Source organism: Marmota flaviventris, chromosome 7 (assembly GCF_047511675.1).
Source record: "Marmota flaviventris isolate mMarFla1 chromosome 7, mMarFla1.hap1, whole genome shotgun sequence".
NCBI classification, from domain to species: Eukaryota; Metazoa; Chordata; class Mammalia; order Rodentia; family Sciuridae; genus Marmota; species Marmota flaviventris.
In genome coordinates, this window is record NC_092504.1 from 98,502,989 (window position 1) to 98,526,288 (window position 23,300).

General features: G+C 36.5%; 1 pseudogene; it reads right to left on the reverse strand.

The window, feature by feature from the left end:
* Positions 1–19,496: 19,496 nt before the first annotated feature.
* Positions 19,497–23,300, reverse strand: part of LOC114085461 (ADP-ribosylation factor-like protein 2-binding protein pseudogene) — a 53,943-nt pseudogene continuing 50,139 nt past the window's right edge.

The window sequence follows — 23,300 nt, forward strand, 5'->3', positions numbered from 1 at the left end:
CTGCTCCTATAGTAACAGCTCTTCCTCTGGATACCTATCCCTCTCCACACACATATGGACCTGTTGGGAACATTGTCATAATTTTCTTTTCCATCTCTGAGGAGTGGGCATGAAAATTTGTCTGACGAGTCCTTGACCTCATGCCTTTGGCCATAGTGGTTGGATTGGGGATATGTCTGTTACTCAAGCTGGATGTTTAAGAGATTTGCCCAGGAGACCTATGCTGGAGCTCAGACCCTGGGCCCAGGACTGCCCCTGCCACCTCTGGGGAGCCCAGGCCCAAGGTAGGCCCAGGTCAGTGCCCCATCCACTCCTCTTGGAGTCCAGGCCTCCATAATGGGATACCTACCTCCATAATGGGATACTTCAGCCATCACCATAGCCCTCCCCATGCAGTAGCTTTCACCTTGCACCCAAAGACAGGGCCTTGCATCTTGTTACAGGCATCCCACAGCCAGTGTAAGGCCCACCCTTTCAGCCCCATCTCTGAAAGAGGTTGCATCCATCTTGGGTAACTCCCACTGCTATTTCGAGTCACCTCCACTATTGCTGCTGCCACCTATAGTTGCACTAGCATCCATCACAGGACACTGGCAGGGTTTGGAAGCCCAACACTAAGGTGAGGCACAGATAATCTGTACAGATACTACAAGATTTTGGGGTAGAAACTGTAATACCTCAGATCCACACTGCAAGAAAGAAAGACACATAGACAACATGAAAAAACAACGGAAGAAAGTGCCTCAAACAAACCAGGATACTATAGTAACAGAACCCATGAATAGCACATTTGATGAAATGTCAGAGAAAGAGTTCAGAATGTACATAATTAAAATGATCTGTGAATTGAAGAATGACCTAAATGATCAAATACATGTAACCATTGATCACATCAATCAAGAAATAAGAGAGCAAATACAGGTAGCTAAAGATTACTTAAAGAAAGAGATAGAGATTCTGAAAAAAAAATCAGAAATCCTTGAAATGAAGGAAATAATAAACCAAATAAAAAACTCAGTAGAAAGCATCACCAACAGACTAGATCACTTGGAAGACAGAACATCAGATAATGAAGAAAAAGTATAAAATCTGGAAAATAAAGCTGACCACACAGTGATGATAGTAAGAAACCAGGAACAGAACATCCAAGAATTATAGGATAGCATCAAAAGACCAAATCTAAGAGTTATTGGGATAGAGGAAGGCATAGAGACTCAATCCAAAGGAATGCACAATCTCTTCAATGAAATAATTTCAGAAAATTTCCCAAACATGAAGAATGAATTGGAAAATCAAATACAAGAGGCTTACAGGACACCAAATGTAGAAAATACAACAAATCTACCCAAGGTACATTATAATGAAAATACTTAGCATATAAAATAAGGATAGAATCTTAAAGGCCACAAGAGAGAGGAATCAAATAACATATAGGGGGAGACCAATTCATATCTCAGCAGATATTTCAACCCAGACCCTCAAAGCCAGGAGATCGTGGAACAACATTTACCAAGCTCTGAAAGAAAATAGATGCCAACCAAGAATCTTATACCAACAAAATTAAGCTTCAGAATTGATGATGATAAGCAAAAGTTAAAATAATTTACAGTAAGAAAACCCCCATTACAGAGCATTCTCAGCAAATTATTTCAGGAGGAGTAAATGAAAAACAACAATGAAAATTAGCAAAGGTAAGAACTACACCAAAGAAAAGGCCAATCAAAGGAGAAACCAAGTCACATTAAAAACCAAACGTAAACGAAAATGTCCAGGAATATAAATCACATTTCAACAATAATCCTGAAAGTGACTGGCCTAAATTTGTCAATTAAAAGACATAGACTGACAGATTGGCTTTAAAAAAAAAAGACCCAAAAGGGTCAATAATTTGGACTTAATACACATATATAGAATATTCCATCCATCAATGAGCAAATTCACTTTCTTATCAGCAGCACATGGGTCCTTCTCCAAAATAGACTATATGTTATGCCACAAAGCGAGTAATAGCAAATACCAAAAAAAATTAAAAATAAATAAATAAATAAAATAAAGAGAGATACTACCGTGCATTCTTTTTTTAAAAAAATCTGACCTTAATGGAATGAAATTAGAATTCAATGATAAAATCAAAAAGAGATGTTACTGCAACAACTGGAGACAAAACAATATGCTATTGAATGATACATGGATAACAGAAGACAGGAGGGAGGAGACAAAAAAAATCTTAGAGGTAAATGAGAACTCAGATACAGCTTATCAAAATCTCTGGGACACTATGAAGGCAGTGCTAAGAGGAAAGTTCATTGCATGGAGTTCATTCCTTGAAAGAAGAAAAAGTCAACAAATAAATGACCTGACATTACAGCTCAAAGCCCTAGAAAAAGAAGAACAAATCAACACCCAAAGCAGCAGAAGAAAGGAAATAATTAAAATCAGAGCTGAAATCAATGAAGTTGAAACTAAAGAAACAATTGAAAAACTTGACAAAACACAAAGCTTGTTCTTTGAAAAACTAAATAAAATTGACAAATCCACTCAAATTACTAAAATTTGTGGTAAAAAATGAAATATCACAATAGACACTATTGAAATACAGAAGACAATTAGAAACTATTTTGAAATTTATACTCCAGTAAAATAGAAAACCTCAAAGACACCAACAAATTTCTAGAGGCATTTAATCAACCCAAACTGAGTCAAGAGGACATTCACAATTTAAATAGATCAGTTTCAAGCAAGGAAATAGAAGACACCATCAAAAGACTGCCAACAAAGAAAAGCCCTGGACCAGACAGATTCACAGCTGAGTTCTACAAGACCTACAAAGAAGAGTTAATACCAATACTCCTCAAATTATTCCATGAAATAGAAAAGGAAGGAAGCCTTCCAAACTCATTATATGAAGCTAGTATCATCCTAATACCAAAACCAGGCACAGACCCATTAAAGAAAGAAAATTTCAGACCAATATCCCTGATGAACATTGATGCAAAAATTCTCAATAAAATTCTGGCAAATTGCATACAAAAACATATTTAAAAAATGCTAAACCATGATCAAGTGGGATTCATTCCAGGGATGCAAGGTTGGTTCAACATACAGAAATCAATAAATATAATTCATCACATCAGTAGACTTAAAGATAAGAATCATACTATCATATCAACTGATGCAGAGAAATCATTTGACAAAATACAGCAAACTTTCATGTTCAAAACACTAGAAAAACTGGGAATAGTAGGAACATACCCCAACATCGTAAAACCTATCTATTCTAAACCCAAAGCCAACATCATTCTAAATGGAGAAAAATTGGAAGCATTCCTTCTAAAACCAGAAAAAGACAAGGATGCTCTCTTTCTCCACTTCTAGTCAACATAGTCCCTGAAACTCTAGCCAGAACAATTAGACAAACAAAAGAAATGAAAGGGATTCAGATATGAAAAGAAGAACTCGAACTATCATTATTTGCTTACAACATGATTCTATACTTAGAGGATCCAAAAAACTCCATCAGAAAACTTCTAGAATTAAATAATTAATTCAGCAAAGTAACAGGATATAAAATCAATACCCATAAATCAAATGCATTTCTATACATTAGTGATGAATCCTCTGAAAGTGAAATTAGGAAAACTACTCCATTCACAGTAGCCTCAATCAATCAATCAATCAATCAATCAATAAAACACTTGGGAATCAACTTAACAAAAGAGTTGAAAGATCTCTACAATGAAAACTACAGAACACTAAAGAAAGAAATTGAAGAAGACCTTAGAAGATGGAAAGATCTCCCATGCTCTTGGATAGGCAAAATTAATATTGTCAAAATGGCCATACTATCCAAAGAGCTATGCAGATTAAAATCCCACATTATTCCTTATAGAAATAGAAAAAGCAATCATGAAATTCATTTGGAAAAATAAGAGATCCAAAATAGCCAAAGCAGGGACTGGGGATGTGGCTCAAGCGGTAGTGCGCTCGCCTGGCATGCGTGTGGCCCGGGTTCAATCCTCAGCACCACATACAAACAAAGATGTGTGTCTGCCGAAAACTAAAAAAATAAATATTAAAAAATTCTCTCTCTCTCTCAAAAAAAATAGCTAAAGCAATTCTTGGCAAGAAGAGTGAAGCAAAGACCTTAAACTATACTACAAAGCTATACTCATAAAAACATCATGGTATTGGCACCAAAATAGACATGTAGACCAATGGTACAGAATAGAAGACACAGAGATAAACCCACATAAATACAGTTACCTCATACTAGACAAAGATGCCCAAAACATACATTGGAGAAAAGATAGCCTCTTCTACAAATGGTGCAGGAAAACAGGAAATCCATATGCAACAAAATGAAATTAAACCCCTATCTCTCACCATGCACAAAACTCAACTCAAAGTGGATCAAGGACTTAGGAATTAAACCAGAGACCCTGTGCCAAATAGAGAAAAAAGTAGGCCCAAACCTTCATCACATCGGACTAGGCCCTGACTTCCTTAACCAGACGCCTAAAGCACAAGAAATAAAACCAAGAATTAATAAGTGGGATGTTCTCAAACTAAAAAGCTTCTTTTCAGCAAAAGAAACAATCAATGAGGTGAACAGACAGCTTACATTTTGGGAGCAAATTTTTACTCCTCACACATCAGATGGAGCACTAATTTCCAGGATATATAAAGAACTCAAAAAACTTAATACCAAAAAAACAAACAAACAAACAAAAAAAAACAAAAACAAAAACCGAAACAACTCAATCAATAAATGGGCTAAGGAGCTGAACAGACACATCTCAGAAGATATACATTTGATCAACAAATACATGGAAAAAATGTTCAACATCGCTAGCAATTAGAGACATGCAAATCAAAACGCCCAGTCGGAATGGTAGTTATCAAGAATAGGCAACAATAAATGTTGGCAAGGATGTGGTGGAAAAGGCACACTCATACATTGCTGGCAGGACTGCAAATTGGTACAACCAATCTGGAAAGCAGTATGGAGATTCCTTAGAAAACTTGGAATGGAACCACCATTTGACCCAGCTATCTCAGTCCTTGGTCTATACCCAAAGGACTTAAAATCAGTATACTATAGTGACGCAGCCACATCAATGTTCATAGCAGCTCAATTACAATAGCTAAACTGTGTAAGCAAGCTAGATACCCTTCAACAGATGAATGGATAAAGAAATGTGGTATATATACAAATGGAATATTACTTAGCATTGAAAGAGAATAAAATTATGGCATTTGCAGGTAAGTGGATGGAGTTGGAGAATATCATGCTAAGTGAAGTAAGCTAATCCCAAAATACCAAAGGCCGATTGTTCTCTCTGATAAGTTGATGTTGATCCATAATAGGGATGCGGGAATCATGAGGAAAATGGAGGAACTGTGATTGGGCAAAGGGGAGGGAGGGAAGGTGGGGAGGTGCATGGGGGCAGGAAAGATGGTGGAATGAGATGAATATCATTACCCTAGGTACATGTATAACTGCACATATGGTGTGATTCTATGTCATGCAAACTAGAGAAATGAAAAGTTGTGCTGCAATTGTGTATAATGAATCAAAATGTATTCTGGTGTCTTATATTCCTAATTAAAATAAATAAATTAATAAAATTTTGCCTAATATATTTTTCTATAGTTAGAGTAAGAGACACCATCTGTGGTTGACTGATAATGGAGCCCCAAAGATGTTGACATCAGAATCTCTAGAATGGTGAATGAATGGTACCTTATACCATAAAAGAGATTTGGTAGAAAGGATCAAATTGAGGATTTTGAGATGAAAAGCCTATCCTGGATTATCTAGCAATTTCATTTTAGGAGAACTTGATGTAATCTTAAGACTTACTTGAAGAGGTATTCAGGAAAACAGAAAGAGTATAAGGCAATGTGACTGTGGAAGCAGAGATTGTAATCATGTATCCACAAGCCAAGGAATTCTGGTAGCTTCTAGAAGCTGGAATAGACATGGAACAAACTCTCCCCTGAAAACTTTAGAAGAAAGCTTTGCCCCCATCTTCAGTGTTAGCCCTAGAAGATGCATTTTGAACTTCTGACTTGCAGAACGTCAAAAGAATAAATTTGTATTGTTTTAAGCCGCTAAAATTGTGGCCATTTGTTAAAGCAACAAGAAGAGAACCAATGGCTCATCTTTCCAGAGAGATAAAAGAGAAGAATGAGAGACACAGAAAGAACAATGAAGTAAAGATGGTAGTGATTAGGTAGTTTGGTTCAGGTGTGTCTAAGCACCATCTCTGCACATTGCAATTACTTGGCAATTCAAGATTTTGAGGCCCAGATAATTTATATTGCATTTTTACTACCTCTAACTGAAAGATACTTTAATGACACAGGATAGTTGTCTCATTTTAAAATTTTCCAATTTGTAAAAGATAAGGAAAGTGAGAGTATAAAGCAAAAAAATTCCTTTTTTTCTCATGCACATTGGTAAAATGGGTTAGCTGAACAAAGAAGAATGTTTTTAGAACAACCAATAATAGAATTGCTCCCATGAGCAAGTGAAAACACATGTCTTAGAATTCCAACTAACAAAAGGATCCTTAAAAAATTAAAATAAAGTAAATCATAAATTTAATTGTGAAAGTTAAAATGATAAAATTTCTGGACTAAGTAATAACAAGAAACTCTTGTAACAGTCTCAGGGTAAACAATTATTTTTTAAACAAAATATTATAACAATAACAGATAATATTGAAAATTTAGACTTGATTAAATTAAGAATATATGTTCATCAAAAGACACATTAGGGGCTGGGGATATAGCTCAGTTCATAGAGTGCTTGCCTTGAATGCACAAAGCCCTGGGTTCAATCCCCAGCTCACAAGAAAAAAAAAAGACAGTATTAAGGAGAAAAAAGGAAATCAAAGATCAGAAGAATGAAATTGCTGGGTTACATAGTAGACTCTTTGATATATAGGGCCAAACAAATATCCAAATTGGTTGTACCCGCTAATATAAACGTTAACAAAACTACTTTAATATATTTCACAAGATGTAGATCCCCCAAAAGATTGTTATCCACCAGACAGGCTAAGAATAAAAGACCCACTATAGCAAAGTTAGAATGTGGAGAAACTGAAACTCTCATACATTGATAATGGGAATGTTAATTTGTATAACCAGTTTGGAAATTTATTTGGCAGTATATATTAAAGGATTTACCATAAATAATGCTACTTTTACCATATGTATTTAAAAGAATGTCCATAGCAAGTTTATTCATAATTTCAAACATTTGGAAACAACCCAAGCTTATGTCAACATAATAATGGAGAAACTAACTGTAGTAAATTGATACCATGTAATATTCAGAAAAGTGCTCTGAGCAACAAAGTGAATGACTCCCACACACACAATGTTACACAAAATAAACTAGGGACAAACAGAGTCAATTTATATAAAGAACAAGAAGAGGCAAATCTAATTTATGGTCATAAAAGTAAGAACAGTTTTAAGTTTGATGAGGAGAGGCAAAACAGAGTGCTAGAAATGTTTGTAGTGCTAGAAATGTTTCATCACTTGATTCGGTTGTGATTATAAGTATATTTACAAATACAAGTATTTGTGTTAGCTTTCCATTTCTGTGACAAAATACCTGAGATAAATGACTTAAAGGAAGAAAGGTTTATTTTACCTAATGGTTTAAGAGGTTTCAGCCCAAGGTCAAATGGCTCTGTTGCTTTTGGGTCTGTGGCAAGGCAGTGCATCATGGCAGGGAGTGCATGGTGGCCAAAGCTGCTAATCTCATGGTGGCTGGGAAACAAACAGAGAGAGGAAGGGGCTGAGGTCCCAATATCACATTCCAGAGCATGCCTCCATGACATAACTTCCTTCCACTAGACCCCACTTCCTAAAGTTTATACCGCCTCCTAATAGTGTCATCAGCTGGGGACTGAACCTTTAACACACACACCTTTGAGGGAGACTTAAGATCCAAACCTTACCAGTATTCATATGTAAAACTACATTTGATTATAGAAAAAAGCCTTTCAGAAGAGCAAAAATTAATCTTTTAGTAGACATGCATTAAGAGAAATAACAGAAAAAGTTATTTAGTGAGAAATATAATGATTCCATGGAAATGCAGGAGCAACAGAAAAAGTCAAATGTGGGCAAAATTAGCTGTATAAAATAATAATAGTAATCTCAAGTAATGTTTATTAAAATACTTGGCAACAGTAACAGAATAATGGAAAGAGTAATTAATAGTAGTTAAAATGTTATGAAGATCTGTTTATTTTTTTAAAATTATATCCAGTTTTTACAATCTGGCAACTATTTACCCTTTACAGCATAAATCCATTTACACTAGCCACATTTCAAGTGCTCACAAGTGGCTACTAGCTAGTAATGCACTGGATAGCCCAGCTCTTGAGCAGGGTTCTCATGAAGGAGGATTTTTTCCTTAAGGAAATATTTGGCAATATCTGAGGACACTTTGATTGTCACAATTCAGGAAGCAAGGATGGTGCTAGTGGTATCTGACAAGTAGAGATATTATTATCTCTGCTGTGGGTGCTGCTGAATATCGAATATATATATATATATATATATATATATATATATATATATATATATATATATTCACACACATATATATACACACATATCAATAATAGCCTTCCTCAATTCCAATAAAGCATTACTAAGTCCAAAATATCAGTTGTAACACAGTTAAGAGAATTTGCTATAGAGTAATCCCTAAAATAATAGTTAAAATTATATATATATACTAAGCAAATGGTCGGAAAGGAAAGTATAAATAGTAAAAATCATTTGACTAACAAAAAAGAGTAAAAGAATGGAAAGAAAACAACATAGAATAGATGGGACAAATAAAACCAAGAGTAATTTAGTGACATTACATTAAATATTAGTGGATAAATATTCCAATTAAAAAACAAAGTTGTCAGAGAAAAAGTCTCCAACTGTATGTTGCAAAGGAAACATTTTAAATATAAGGCTATTGAAAAGTTGAAAGTAAATGATTAAAAAGTCCAGACCATATAAACTCTAACCAAAACAAGACTGGTATAGCTATCTTAATATCAAAATGGATTTTAATGCAAGCTGTATTACTACCAGGGAGATATTTCATATCAATACAAGGGTCTTTCATTAATGTGATGAAAGTGGTTGACTTAAGATGCCAGATGACCATATTACTTTGCTGATGTAAATCTTTCAGTGTCTTCTGTTAACCTCGGATAAAGCTCAAATTGCAATTATGGCAGACAAGATTCTTCAAGAATCACTTCCTTCACTTCTAACATCTCATAGCTTTTCTTTCCTCAAAATTTGAGTGCCGAAGAATATGCAATTACTCAAAATCATCCAATTGTTTTATACTCTGTGCTTTTGTTCCCATCAGCCCCTCTGCCTGGAATGCTTTTCTTTGTAGAAATCATTTATCTTTTAAAGGTGTATTCTACTATATCCTACTTAAAGTTTTTTTTTTTTTTACCTCCACAGATAATCCTTCACTCCTCTGTATATCTCATCTCTCATAAACTCTTTGAAAGAATCACTTTTTGTACCAAATTTATTTCTAAATTCTGTCTTTTCAGCTAACCAGTTGGTAGATGTCAGGCATTCTTTAGCTTTTACTGAAATTCATTTATTTGTGTTGGTAAATGCAAATGGTTAGAGAGATACTTGCTATAAAGTAGCCTAAATTTTTTGCTAGTATATTTTCCCAATATAGTCCTTTTATGTTCAGTTAACTTATAAATTATTTATATGATTTTAATTACCATTTTCAAAACTAAAATCTCATTATTTTTTCCTCATTTTATTAACTGTATACTTGTGAATGGATTCATAGGAACAATTACATCATTGGTTAGGCTAGTACAATATCTGAGAAAGATTACCTACTTATATTTCTTTCAAGCTACAGGTTACTTGATTTTTTTCATAGCATTGTTAGTTTTCTAGGCTAACCTAACCAAATTATAATGAATCATAAATTAACTTGAAAACACTTCATTTTTATAAAATTATCAATCCATATTTTTTGAAAATTTGGAGTAGAATTTCCAGAAATTGTTCAACACAGGGTGCTGTCATTAGGGAAATCTGCAATAACAATATTTGAATTTCTGGATGTGATTCAAAAGGTATTCAGCTCATTCTATAGTTCTTTTTTTCTAGACTTGCAAATAGTCAAAAGTAATTTACATTGAACTGATTTGCAACTGGGTTTATGATGCTTTCATAATTTCAATAAAGGAATTTCATGTTTGGGCTATAATACACTGGCTAAAAATTAAAACCTTTAGGTCAAATTGCCTGTATCAGAATTCAAGCTTTGCTGCACATTACTATATAATTTTGGACAATTTTCTTAATTTCCCTAAGCCTTGGTTTTTCATCTGTAAAATCCAGATAGTAATATAACCTGTTTCATAGATTATTTTGAGCTTTAAATGACTTATTATAGATTAGATACCCAGTATAGTTCTGTTATATAGCAAATGCTCAATAAAAGTGAGCCAAAATAAGAAACAGTGTTAGGTAAAATTCATAAATCATATAGTTAATTAAAAGGGCTATTTCACTGGGTGCAGTTGTGCACACCTGTAATCCCAGTGGCTCTGGAGGCTGAGGCAGGAGGATCACAAATTCAAAGCCACCTCAGCAAAAAGCGAGGCGCTAAACAACTCAGTGAGATCCTGTCTCTAAATAAAATACAGAATAGGGCTGGGGATGTGGCTCAGTGGTGCAGTGCCCCTGAGTTCAATCCCGGGTATGCCCACCCCAAATTAAAGGTCTATTTCACATGTTCCATGTATCTATGTACTACTAATAACAGTTACCATTTAGTGAGCAGTGTGCTAAATATTTTTTTATACATTGTTTTATTTAAGGTAACCTCATTTTTAATACCTTTGGGAGTTGGGTATAATGTCCTTATTTTGCATATACAAGTTAACTGAGGCTCAGAGAGTTTGCACCTGAAGTTATATATTCATAAGAATATTTGACATGATCATTTGAAGCAGACTTTTAATGTCAATAATATTTTGGTGAAACCTATAAAAGCAAATCTGCAAACTTTCTGTTTTCCTCTGCAAAGTAAAAAAATAGTTTTATTATGCTCTTTTCAACTTAAAAAAAAAGGGTTGAAAACAATTCAAGAAGACATAAGAATCATTCAATTTCACCACTCAAAGGCAGCCCTTGTTAATGTATTTGGTAAACCTAAGCAGCAGACGCTGCTAATTGTCTAACAAATATCCATTGTCACCCTTTTTCTTATTAGCAGATTCAAAGTTTTGCTGGGATGAAGTTAAAGTACTCAATTCCCCAGATAAACAGTAGCACTCTTCACTAGGTCCAGTCAAAGATTTGTCAGCATAGATAGGTAGACAGGCATTGTTTGAGAGTGGCAGTCTTGTTTGGTAATCGCCTTCTGCCTTTCCCGGTTTCCTTCTGTTTCCTACATGGAGTACAAATGTACTAGGTGTGAAGCAGCCACTGTGTGGCTCAAAGGAAGAAAACTGCACAGATCTGGCATAAAGAACCCTGGGTCCCTGGTGGCTTCACGGGTCATTTGGTTGGTTCTGAACTGCCTACTTTTGTGCATTTTTGTTATAAGGGGGAAATTAAAAACTCTGTGATCAATCATAGATTGAAACGCCTTATTTTCTGTTATATATAACTAAATACAACCTTAATTGATGTACTATTTTTTCTGAAATAAAAGTAACCTTATTGTAACCTTATTATAGTGCTTACTGTAAAAAGGTAACCTTATCATATAATTATAATTTTGCAGTAAACTATTTAATATGTCATCCAGGTGGGCATGATTAACTCCATACCCAACCATTTCTTCTAATTCTTTAACAGAGTTCCAATTTTGTTTAGATGGCACTTTGTCCAGTCCCTAGGATGAATCTTGATTGGTGGGTATGTTAATGTTAGCTATCTATTCTGTTTTGTCCATAACTTGCCTAGAAATGAAAATGCAATTCCATTCTGGCTATTTTAGTCAGATTTTTTGCTACTCTGATCAAAAGACCTGACAAGCACAATTAGGGGAGGAAAGATTAATTAGGAGAGGAAAGGTTTATTTGGGGGCTCATGGTTTCAGAGGTCTCAGTGCACAGAAAGCCAGCTCCATTCCTTGGGGCTTGAGGTGAGGCAGAACATCATGAAGAAAAGTATGGCAGAGGGAAGCAGCTCAAGACATTACACCAGGAAGCAGAGAGAGAACTTCTCTTAACAAGGACAAAATATATACCCCAAAGGCAGCCCCCTGGAGGCCCATCTCCTCCAGCCACAGTTACCACCCAGTCAATCCCTATCAGGGGATTAATTCACTGATTGGGTTAAGGATCTCATAACCCAACCATTTTACCCAACCATTGTCTCACACATGAGCTTTTGGGAACCATAATACTGACCAATGAGACCTAAGACTAGGTCTACTCTAGCATCCTGAAAAGAGACATGTGAGAAGACACTTTTCCCCTCCTTCACAGTTTCTTCTATTACAGATTCTATTGTATGAAAACAACGTGTCTGGCACTATAACAGCCACTTGCAAAACTAAGGGGATACATCCCTGGAACTCCCATGAAGAAACAATGCAGAACATCTTTGATACTAACCAGGATTTCTTACAACAAACCATAAGTGTATATGTTTTAAGGTTCTGTTATTTTTTATTCATAGACTCAAGCATTCCTAATGATGTATCTATTTAAAAACATTATTATGCTCCTTCTGTATGTTAGGTGCTGCACTGGGAAAGTACTGGCAAACAAAACAGATTCTTTTCCCTTCAGAGCTTACCTTTGGAAATAAATATATGAAAATAAATAAATTATACCATAAGTAATTAAGTTATATTGTATATTAGAAAGCAATCCAGGCTAAGGAAAATGATAAAACAGGAAAGGTACTAAGGCAGTGTGAGAATATTGGGTAGTCAGGGAAGGTTCATTGAGAAAGACACATCTGAGCAAATACTCAGAGTTGAAAAGAGAATGAGCTTTGTGGATTTCAAGAGAGATTCATGCATAGAGAATGGCAAATGCAAAGTCCTTATGGTAGGGCAGTGCCTGGGATAGTCAAAGAGTGCCAAACAAGCCCCTCAGGATAGAAGAGAGTGAATGGGAAGAGAGACTGGGTTAAAGAGATAAGGGAGGACAAGGTTGTATAGATCCATGTTAAGATCTGGGCTTTTGCTCTGAATGAGATGAATTCATTTGAGAATTTTGTAGAAAGAAATAACATGATCCAACTGACATCTTTTCAGGAGGCTGAGAGGATAGTTCAGTGGTGAAGCACATGGTTAGTATGCGTGAGGTCCTGGGTTCAATCCCTAGCACAACTAAGGGGAAGAAAAAAGAAAGAATTTTGTGGTCTGCTGTTTTGAGAAGACATGAAGGAGAATGTAGTAGTTATGGTAAAGGATTAGCTGCTCAAAGACAAATATAGAATATTAAATGAGGTTATGGAGGTAGTTGTAGTATGGCTGTGTTCCATGTGCTCAATCAGAAAACACAGTCCATTTATTTTGTTTACCCTCATAGTTAGACATTGTCCAAATCTTGCTTGTGTTTACAGGATCATGACATCTTACAGAATGGGAAAAGAGAGTTTCTAGGGCAAATTTCTTGCTGTTTAATAGATGAACCCAAGATCAACACAATGTCTAATTACTTCCTTAAGCTACATTCTCAATACAAAAATTGCTGCACATTTTCAGTCTGATATATAATACTGATCTACTACCCACAATGTTGCTATATTTAGCCTTTAAAATTTTTACATAGTGGGTAAAAAATGGAATATTTTTGTTGTTTTAATTCCTATTTTTAAACTTTTATCTGAAATCTTTTTCTTATGTTTATTAATCATTTATTTATTTTTAGCAAAGAAACATACTTTTTTCGTTTATGTTGTATTCAAAACTATAATTAAAAACTTTAATCCTGCTATGTAGTCTAATTTTTTTCCTTAAAGCTACTTAAGAATCCCCAAAGTCAGAAGTCATTGAATTCTTTAAAATATGCCCCCCTTTTTGTCTATGTATTTTTTATTTAAGAACTAAATGGTAGAGATTCAAGACAAGGGGGAAATTTAGAATCTTCTGATTGTTAACTTTATGTTGAGGAGAGAAAAGCTACACATTGATTTCATTTGTTACAGTGCAGAGACCCACCATGAAACTGAGGCAGTGTGGAGACCCTCTCTTCAGACTTTGATTCTTTCAATCATGCCAGAGATTTAAGGCCTCACTTAGAGCAACAGGCATAAGTTTATTAGAAGGGTAGGAAAAGTAGAAGGGGGTACTCTCAAGGAAGAGAGTGGGTCTTCTCAGATAAGAGAGGGGCAATGCCTCTTTCTGGCTTCTGCCCCCAGAAGTTCCCAGAAATGTTTTCAGAAAGTCCCACCCAGGTTCATATCTTGACTTTTAACTGACAGCAGAATGACATCAGACTTTGAAGTCCCCAATGCCACAACTCTAGGTCACTTGGGCACTTGCTGAGCAGTTCTAATTGGAACCTGTTCTTAGAGATTTTATGGTTAGGGGAAATTACATTTACAAAACTGCATTCTGGGACCTGATCTGTGTAAAGGTCACAAAGTCCTCTCCCCCTTCAGAGTAATTTGTGCGGTTTTTATTAGCATTTTGGATTTGTATTTCTTTGCATATAATAGGCAGTTTGCTGAGGAATTTAACATACCCTGTTGACTTCAGCCAGGCAGGGCTGCAGGTAAACTGGTTTTTTTTTTTTTTAAATGTGGGGTTCAGCACAGTGGGCCCAGTTTATGGAATTATTCCCTGAACCTCATGTTCCCACCACTCTGTCTGTTCCCTATCAGACTTGAACAATTTTCTGTGCATCTGGACAGTTGAAAAGGCATGGGCATGTACTTTCAAAATTCCAAGTGAAAGAGATAATGGAAATGCTTCATCTTGGGGCAGTTTCCCAAAATTTTATTGCTCCAATAGTTGCAAAGTGGGAAGGAATATACAGAAGTTTGAACTATTTGTTACAGTTTTTAAAGTCTTTGCTCATGGTGAGAGGATTAGTCTGATCTATTGAGAATACTCAGTTCTTCAACATGTTTTCCCTTCCTCAATTCTCCCATATAAAAAAATGGAGAACATAACAACAACAACAACAACAAATGGGCAGGGATCAGAGTAAACAGGCTCAATCCCTTTTCTCGGTAATCTCTTTCTGAGTCCTTTTTCTGATTTGGCTTGCTTTATTGTGGTAGAAGTTTGTTCTCTGCCTAGCCTGCTCTTGTTTTACCTGGACAGTTTATTTCTCAGTGACAACCTCCTACCCCTCCTCAAAGTCCAGACTCCTAACTGTTCCTGGCTGCAAAAGAAAAACTTTTTTTCCACTTCTTCTAAGAACTGCCTTTTAAGCCTTTTTTGTTTGTTTGTCATGAAGTTCTGTTCCTAGGAAAATTAACACTGGCAATGTGATGCAGTCTCATCAAAGTAAACCCCATCCTCTAAGATGTGGTCTTATCCTTTGGTTCTCCCAAATAGGAATGCTCTGTGGTACACAAGGCAGTGCATGTCCCAAATTTGGCTTATTCAGTCTTTATAAATGCCAAGTGTGGGTCACAAAATACATGACACTGATAGAGGTCAAGCCCAATCTGGCTGCTTTACAGCCACTTGATGTAAACCAACCTGCACAAATGGCCAATTCTTGCTTTGTCTTCCTGCTTTATTTGAGCAACATAAGCTCACACACACATGCGCGCACACACACACACACCACTAGCAATAATATCCTGTGTATAAATTTATCTCATTGGAAACTTAATTTGTGGTAGACATAGATTTGGTAAAACATATACCTCGGTTACATTTTAAACAGAACTTCTAATATCTCAGTATGAGGAGTTTAACTATCTACCTTTTAGTAGGTGGAAACTTGTAAGTTTAAGAGTAAGAGAGAAATACTGGGGAATAATGTTGAAAAATTTATATTGTTAAATCGTGTATATATGAATATGTAACAACAAACCCCACAGTTATGTATAATTATAAGGCACCAATAAAAATATGGAAAATACAATAAAATTCAAACCATTCAGATATTCAAAAGAGAAAGAAACTTGTAAGTTGCAATGCAGCAGTTCTCAAAGGGGACTCTCTTAGAAAGGGTTTGGAATTTGTGAGGTGCTTTTTAGTCACAATGATTGGGTTGCACTACTGGTATTCAGTGATTGGGAGCAAGGCATGTTGGATATGCTGAACTGTGAAAGACAGTCTCATATAACAAAGAACTGCCCTGTCTTTTGCATCACTCTTAAATGTTCCACTGCATATTCATGAGTTGGAAAGCCTGCTTATAATTTTCTAAGCCTGAAATCCAATACCATTTTACATACAAACAAAAGTCTTTTCAGAGGTTTTTATGCTTGGATTTTTTCAGGAATGCAACTACTGGGCAAATTGAGGGAAAACTACATTTTTTTCTCCCTTGTAAACCTCACCCAGAATTGTTTATTATTGTGGAAAATCATGTCACTGACATTCCATACTCTTCATGCATTTAAATTGCTAGTATAACTTACTCTGATAGGTTTGCATTTGTTCTTTCCATGGTGATTTCAAATGTCAAGCAAAAGTAAAGAAAGGCGTCAACAGTATTCATCTGAATATTTCTTTTTGTTTTTTAGTGGCAAATTATTCAGTGTAAGTAGGTACAAGCATTTACCTACATTCCATGTATTCTTGTCTAGTTGTGTTCATACATTTATAACAGTAAAACATGCATTATTTTTAATTAAATTCCTTTTACTGCTTTCTTGGTGAAATGATATATTTGTTGGTTATGCAACCAATGGATTGCATTTCAGATGATGATAAAGTGTTTATTTCAAAGTACTTGTTCTTAAGAAAGTCTGTTCTGACAGGCCTAATGAGTTCTGAATCACTGACTTGAGGTTTTAGCTCAATGGTACAGTGTTAATCTAGCATGCATTAGGACCCTGGGTTCCATGCATAGCATTGCAAAAAAAAAAAGTTCTAAATAGTCTAGATATCCATTCTCAGTTTAGGATTACTTCATCACAATATATTTAAAGCATCTTAAGAAATTTGCAATCTAGTTGGGGTGATAAAACAAATACATAGGAATATCAGAGAACAATGAAGTACTCATTGATGCTGACCAATGCTTTCTCCAGATTTTTATTTCAGAACTATAGGAGATGACTATGCAATATGACCAAAAAAAAAAAAAAATTCTTGACAACTAAGATTTCTGAACTAAGCCCCCATGGAATTTACAAAGGTAAATTTGGCTCAGACTTCATCATAATGTATAATTGTTATTGCCCAAGAGTGATAATTAGGAATCGTGGTAAGCAATTTTTAAAAAGCTGACTGTAATTATATTACTGTTACAGAGTCAAACTATTTTTTCCCTATCTCCATTTTTTTTTCATGGTACAAATTATTTAAAGACCCACATCTGTACAGAAAAACACATAGCTTGTAGCTCATGCTTTATAACCAGAATAGCCAAGTGGAAGTCAATACAGATTATTTTTACTTAAGAAAAAGAAAATACATACATTGGAATTGAAGAACTGTGCTATGCTTTTTTCCTTCTTTTTAGAAATGTGACATATACATGTTTTCTGGTCAGTAATATTTTACCAAACATTGATCCTAAACCATGAAACAGACAAATGACCAATAAAACTTTTCACTAGCTTCTACTCATGCTGAGCTACCCCAGGGGAATGCCATTTTGGCAGGATTTTTTGTAGGAAAAAGAAATTATAGACTCCTTACCTATCCTAATGGAAAATCAAATAAACTGTTTCATACAAAGTGGATTTTAAGCAAATGTACACAAACACACTTAATATGCTATGAGATCTGGACAGCTTTCAGTCTGTGTCTAGGCCATAATATAGCCTAGCACTAATAACTAAAAAGCACACAACATATAATACTTTTATCTTTAAGTGGCATGTTCATTTTCCATATTTAGTAGAACTAATACCTGAGATAATAAACTTATAAAAAGAAAAGATTTGTTTTGGCTCACATTTTTGCAGATTTCAGCCCATAATCAGTTGTTGCTGTTGCTTTTGGGACCTATGCTGAGGAACATCATGATGGGCAGCTCATGGCAGAGCAAAACCACTCACCTCATGACTGGGAAGCAAAGAAAGGAAGAGAAATGGACTGAGGTGCCACAATTTTCTTCACAGGGTGCCCACAGTGACTTCAACACCTCCTACTAGACTCCACTTCTTAAAGGTTCCACTGTTTCCCTATAGTATCACCCTAGGGTCAAGCCTTTAGCAAAGGCTTTGGGGGAACATTTAAGTTCTGACTATAGCAAATGGGTAATCATGAAAGTTCCAAGATCATATCTATCAAGTTAGCCTGAGTATCATATAATATAAATATATATATGTACATGTATATACATATTTTAATAAGGCTTAAAGCTGAGCACAGTGGCACATGTCTGCAATCCCAGCTAATAGAGATTCTGAGCCAGGAGGATGACAAAATCAAGGCCAGCCTTAACAACTTAATGAGACCCAGTCTCCAAATAAAATAAAAAGGCCTGGGGATGTAGCTCAGTGGTAGAGTGCTTGCCTAACGTGTGAGATCCTAGGTTCAATCCCTAGTAACACACACACACACACATGATTAAAGAGATTTCTAGAAATAGTAGGACTACATCAAGACCAGCAGAAGACACAGTGATATAAGGACTGTGGTTGTAAGACTAAGAGATAATTTTCAAATTTAGCTTTTAGGTAACAGACATCTCTCTCTTTCAGTTGATTCCTACAGCTAAGAGAAGCTATGATTATAGGAGATTCAGAAATCTTAGGACAAGCATCCACTTTGAGTGAGTGACTCCCTAGATAAATACTCACAACACAAACCCCATTGAGGTTGATAAAATAAAACTCTAACCCAGATGTAAAAGGAGCTGTGAATTTCAAAAGATTCATATAGAGCCAATGGAAAAAAGAGGGATTATGGTGGTGGGTTATTCTACATTGTTGATGCTCTAATGTGTACACTGGGGGAAAGGAACCCAGGTAGAGTGCTTGACACGGTTTTCTCCAGAGGAGTCTGCCTCAGAGTCCCTATTTAGGGAGGAGAGGAACACTGGGATTACTTATACAAGAAGGTGTTTCAGGAAAAACAGTTCTAGGGAATCCAGGTCATTTTGGTTCAGGCCTATCAATATTTAACATGAAGGGGCTGATGATGTAATTCAGTGACAGAGCACTTGCCTACCATGTGCAAGGCCTTGGGTTCAATCTCCAGCACTACAAAGTTAAAAATCAAACTTAATGTGAATGAAGAGTTGTAGAACAGAGTCAGTCTTTTCAAGATGTGTTCTCTCATTAGCTGAAGCCTCTCTGAGCCTACTTGGATCGTAACATTCAAAATGATTCTATTCATTGCTTGGAGGTGGGACTTAGTGTCACAGATAGTTCTGGGAAGCTGGTATAGAAGATGATTTGCACAGTGAAATCGCTAGTAAACCACCGCTAAAGCCCAGTCCCCAGTCTTATTTTTCTGCCCTGAAGTCCAGAAACTTTTCTTTAAAAGCCAGAAAATCTATAGATGTGAGCAGCTTGTCAAATATGTCTTCAACTATCTACCTCATCTTTCTGGTGTTGTGATGTTGCTGTGAAAGCCACCATGTTAAATCTGGAAATCCACTCCAGGTTTCCAATGTACTTTTCTACCAAAAATACATATTGATTAAAAATAGGCATGTAGGGGTTGGGGGGTGGGGGATCTGGCCTAGCATACTTGAGCTCCCGGGTTTCCACTCCAAACACCAGATTTAAAAAAAAAAAAAAATGGGTGGGGCGGGGAGGCATGTAGGTGACTTTATTAAATTCTGTATCTTCAAAATCCTGAGAATACTTGTCCATTAAATTTATTTTTTATAACTAGAATTTGTTTTCCACGACAAGGTCTCCTATATATCTAACCAAATTCTGCATCAGAGGCAGGGGACAGACAGAAGCTCTCTCCCTCGGAGGCTTCTAAGGGAGCCTGCCACTTCTACAGAGTGGGCCAGCTGGTGAGGAGACCTTCTACCCTGCCGGTAGCCCCTCCCAGTTGGTTGTGGTCAGCAAGCCCCCATCCTCATGCAGGCAACCAAGGTCGATTGACTGACTTTCAGGCTTGGAGGTGACCTCGCCACGCAGCTGAGTCAGCGAATGTGAGACCTGGCTCAGGCTGAGGCCTCCAGGTGCTGCCCAGCTGCTTTGTGTCAGTGGCTGCAGCCCCTGCCACTACCATCATGGATCCCAACGTTGGTTTCCCTCTCTTTTAAAATCAATTTTCCTGAGATTTTTGAATAAAAAAAAAGTATTAAAAGTTTATCTGACCCTATAAGTGATTTAAACTTGATCACACTCACACTAATATTTCAAAATCTAAGATCTTGGATTCCTAATTTACAGACTATGAGCATTAAATGGGCCAACATCTCATCTGTTTTAGAGTCATGTCTCAGGGCAGACAAAATGACATTGCTCTTACAGGTATCTGCTGATATAAAGAAAAGGAATGAATGAAAAGAATAGCTTACAGAGAAAGACCAGGGCTGGGATACAAAGCATCAGGATTTTCATTCATCCTTTCATTCACAAGTATTTGTGGGCCCTTCTTAGTGCTAGTGTTCAAGCATTTAGACATGTATATTCTTTCTTTCCTACAAAGCAGCACAGATGGGGCGTGGAAGCTGTGGGTATACACCCAGAGTTAAAATATAGGTCTTACTCAACTTTTCAAAAATACAAGTGCCAGCATTTTTTTTTTTTTTTTGCTGCCAAGTACATTGACCAAACCACTGGCCAACTCCAGATCCTTCTCTGGGGATGTGGCTTAGACTAGATTAATGAGGATACTTTTTCCTCTGGTGAGATAGGTCATGTGCCCCTATTCACGTTATTTCATCAGGATTATTATAGAAGGAGCTAGCAAGGAGGGCCTTGCTTCGAATACCAGAATTAGAAGTTTATGATACATAGATGCTAGTGGTCCTATTTCTAGGTTTTAAGGAGAATGCTTGTTTGCAGTAGGAGATAATAAAGCTACCAGAGATGGCAGAGATTAGAGAAGAGAGGTGTTAGATGCTGTTTCCAGGTCTCAGGTTCTAAAAGCTAACAACATTCCTCAGGAGTGTTAGTTGATGAAAGATTCTGGGCAGAGGAAGCTGCCTCCTCAACTCTGCATGACACTTCACCATCTGGAGCTCAAAGCAGCATTGTTCCTGCCCAGGGCTCAGAATGTGTCTTATATAAAAGTTCCTTCAACCTCTGGTCCCAGGTCCTTATCTTCTACCAGCCATGTCCTTAATACACCTCCTGAGAAAAGCAACTACATTCAGGCATAGAGAGTCTTAATCTCTGGGGAGATGTTCCCTCAAAGGAACCAAATCTGTGGAAATGTGACTCTTGCCTACAAAGTAAATAACCTTTCATATCATTAAACAAAACCATTGTTCTTTTTCTAACTATAATTTTTCTGTATGTTTACATAACAAAAACATAAGAGGTTTAATCAGAACAAGGAGTAATTTGTCCCAAATCTGTTTTCATGTTTTTGTGGAAAAAAAAGAAAAGAAAACCAAAACTGTTGGCAGCTTTGCCACTTGACTGAATTTTTTCAGCTCCCACTCTTCTAAACCTGGGTGCTAAGATTCAGTGCAAGCTCAAGCGCAAGCTCAAGGTACCCTGTACCTTCCTTCCTCCTAGTACTCTGTGTGAAAAGCTCTTCACAGTTAATTCCCCACAAATGGGAACTGAGCCCACAGGGATGGCAGTGCAGGTGACTTTCTTTTCCATTTTGATCCAGATATCACCATAGTATTTCTGGGAGGATCATAAATATCGGAGTGGAGTTATTGTGTGAGTAATTAGAAATGTAAGACTGAAACTAGTGAAATGCCAAGGAAAGAAACAGAAATTTAGGAGCAGCTCCAGTGGAGTTAAGAGTTGAATTAATCTGTCATGTGGTAGGTTCAGAATACTGTGACTTCAAGTACAACTGTGGCATGTTCTTGAGGGTAGGGCCAGAAGCCTTCAAAAGGGACCAGGTTAGAGCCTACTGTAGTCAAAATAGCTCTATTTGATTGTACCTCAAATTCCTTGCCCACCTCTTCACTTCATTGCTAAATAACAGCTGCAATGTCCATCAGCCCCCTTCAACTTGAGTTTTCATTATAGCCCTCTCCTTAGTGACAGTGTTTTTGCCACTTGACTGGATTCCTGAACTGACCTTACTCTTTGTTCTGCTTTTGGTATCAATAGAATAAAGGGACTTTGACTTAATATATGACATGATAAATGACTTGAGACTGTTTAAATTTGTTTCTGTGGTAAAAGTGGGCATTTTAAAAGAAAGTTCCATAATACCTACAATTAAGATTGGATTGGAAAGTTCCTTAGTTACTTAGTGGGAAGCTTGGCTGCAATTGGAGAGTGTGAATGGTCAGATTGGCTCAGTCTTCCTCTGGTATGGTGGTGTTGTTCAGTAAAAGGCTAGAAGCACACACTAGGGAAGTCTCGGGGTTGAGTGTATAGCAGAGGTACCTTGCATGGTTAGGAGAGTCTAGGGTGTCAAACTGTTAGAGATGGCTATATTCAGTATTGTCGTCTGGGATTCTAGCTGTATCAGATACTATTTTGGGCTCACATAATGCCCATTCTATTCTCTCCACTCACCATCTGCATTTGTTCTTTACCTATTATTGTGGCTGGAAACCTAAAAATCCCTTTTCCTAGCCTCTTAAAGTTAAGGTAGCCATGTGATATGATCCAGGGCGAGAAAGTATGAGCAGATGTGATTTGGTGCCACTTCTTCCTCTTCTTTTTGCCTGGTTTGTGATTTTGAGTACTAGAGACATTGATGCCATTTGATTCCATATTAGTTGGTACCAGGTAAGAAAACAAGTGAGAGTAGGATAAAGATGGCAGACCAAAAAGGTAGAAAGTGTCCAGGTGCCCAGTGGCATTTTAAGGGCCAACTCAGGACTGCCTTAACCTGGACTTATGAAATGTGAGGACCTCAAGTCCTTTAAGCCAGTGCTTCTGGTCCTTTTCCAAGTTTCAGCACATGTATTCATATGTTGTACTGTAGATAATCTCCCATAACTCAAGTGGTTCCCCCCAAGACTACATGATCAATGTCTAAGCTTTTAATCACTGCAGCACTCAGATAATTCTGACTTAAGCACCTTTAAAAAGTTATTTGTTCTTTTTAGTTA